Here is a 2,500-nt window from a genome sequence, read left to right as displayed (position 1 = left end):
TTTTTTTTTAAAAAAAATTAAAAAAAAATTAAATTCGAACTGATTAGAAACATTACGTATCAAATGAAATCATTAAGAGAAACTTTTATACCTCAATAGAGAGCGAAAGAGGATTTTCATAATCCAGGATATGTCATTCGACTACAAAAAGAACAACAAACACAGGCAAAAACTAAAAATTTGCACAAAAAATTATGCACGAAAACGATGTCACCCCAGCAATTAAATATACAGCTGATCACTAAAAACAATAAAAAGCTTCGTTTGCATTTTTGAGGGTTACAACATTTGTAAATCAAATGACGCCCATTATTGTAATACACTGAAAAGAAAACAAAAACCTACAAAAAGGGTCAAATTTTTCAAAAATCACGAAAATTGGTTTTATGACAACTGGTTGTTCCAAGAAGAAAGACAATTTGAGTAAAAGAAAACCGTTATGTAGAGCAAATTGGGTTTCAGTAGATAAATGATGTGAATTGTATATAGAGATGCTTAGCTACAATTTAACAGAAATAAAATTGGCAGATCTCAAAATACTATCTCTTTTTTGTTAAAAAACAGATATTTTCAAAAATCATAGCCAACAAACGCTTTCGACCAAAGGTGTAGAACGTTTGTCTTGCAACTGCACGGAAATTTTTTGCAACTGTTATTAATGAGACTAATTGATAAGACTATAAAATAACATTAAAAACAAGCTGAACTATTAAGTTTCACAAACAACTTTACGAAACCACAGTTTTGAAGCCATTAAATTTATAAGATATCAACCGCGAGAATATAACAGCTTCATTTGCATCTCCCTTGACCATCACAACGTCTGTTTGTAAAACGACTTTCACAAAATGACAACAAAAAGAACCATAAAACTAAAAATATCTAAACTTCACAAAATTCTTCTGAAGAAAATTATCTAAGCCATGAAGACATCATTTAAAACGTTTAAACAACAAAATTTTTGTTTGATTAAACAATTTATTTAAGAGAGCTCTAAATAATGAGGCTAAATTACGATAAAGATAAAATACTGTAAAATACGAAAAAAACGCAAACCAGAACATTATTACTCTTTTTTTTAGAAATATAATTCGAAAGTCAAAACAATCATTAGCTATTTACCCAAATAAATAATTTAGTTCATTTGTTTATCTATAGTTGCCACTGAGACCTTTAATCACACAAAATTTGGCGTATGACAACAAAAATTAACAACAATTAATGGGCAAAAATAAAAAACTCTTCAAATTTCTGCAAGAGAACGGTGCCTTCAAACCATATGTTATGAAATCAAAAAAAATGTACAGTGCCAAATGTTGTAAAGATTTTTTCAATTAAATTGTTAAATATTGCTACAATTTACAAAAGAAACAAAAACAACAGCAAAAGGAGAAGTTATGCACAAAAATCAGAAAGTTTTGTATGAAAACTCGCAGTACCAAAAGCAACAAAAAAAACTTCTGTTAAAACAATCGGCCACAAAGTAAGTTTGCTTTCTATACGGAGGAAAGGTTGACCTGTACTTCCTCAGAATAAGCAAAATGCTGACTAAAATAATATTAAAAAAATGGCAAGTTCAAAAAATCACAGAAATTTCTTTAAAACAAATACATTCAATAACATAAGAGTTAATAGGTAACAACCGAACAAATAGAAAAAATTCACGTGCACTTTTTGAGGGAGAAATTTAGATCTTTGAGTGGTTTAACTTAAAAAATCACAAAAAGAATAACAATTGAAGGCAAAAGACAAGAAATCAGTTAAATTTTACTAAAACTCTTCCTCAAAGCCATAAAAACCCTTCGGTTCTCTGAAAAAAAAACTGTATCTACATTCGGCCTCAAATTTACGTAAATTGGAGCTGTCATTAACGGAGGATAACATAAAAATATTGTCAGTAATTAACATTAAAAAACAAAAGCAAAGTATTTTGAAAAAAAGGCAGCAGCAAAAAAAAACCAAAAAGTCTCTGATTTTAAGTATCCATGAATATTGTCGAACCTCTCCCTGATTTTGCCGCTCGCCCAACAAACCGACCAAATGTTCCAAGTGTTTGCGAATTAGACCAATTGTTGATTGGAATTCTTCAAGTATTAAAAAAAGAACGATGCAATTTTTGTAATTATCGAGTTAAATCTGCAGAAGACGACAAAGTTTTAATTCCAGAAGACTTTCATGCGGCGCCTAATTGCAACTGGCGCTCTTTTTGAGATTAGGCGAACCTTTTTAAGGTTTTTAAGTCACTAAGTCTAGCAAACTTTAACAAAGTGGACCAAAAAGCATGTTTTGTGCCATTTTTGATGAAAAAAGTTCGAATTTTAAAATTTTTATCAAAAACAATTAGCATAAAAAACTTCAATCAAACAATTCAGCAACGTTCTTCTATCTCTAATGGTAACAACAACACTCTGCAGTTAAAAAATTTTAACTTATTTTGAATTAAATTAGAGAAATTGTGCCAAATTTTAGCAAAAATTACTGAAAATGTGAAGAAAAACAG

General features: G+C 29.5%; 1 protein-coding gene across 1 annotated transcript in view; it reads right to left on the bottom strand.

Annotated features, from left to right (window-relative positions):
- Positions 1-2,500, bottom strand: part of LOC142342998 (uncharacterized) — a 15,479-nt gene that overhangs the window by 3,545 nt on the left and 9,434 nt on the right. The window lies entirely within an intron of this gene.

This window comes from Convolutriloba macropyga, chromosome 7 (genome assembly GCF_964194025.1).
Source record: "Convolutriloba macropyga chromosome 7, txConMacr16.3, whole genome shotgun sequence".
Lineage (NCBI taxonomy): Eukaryota > Metazoa > Xenacoelomorpha > Acoela > Convolutidae > Convolutriloba > Convolutriloba macropyga.
Note: the sequence above shows the minus strand (reverse complement) of the source record. Positions and strands in the feature narration are given on the sequence as shown.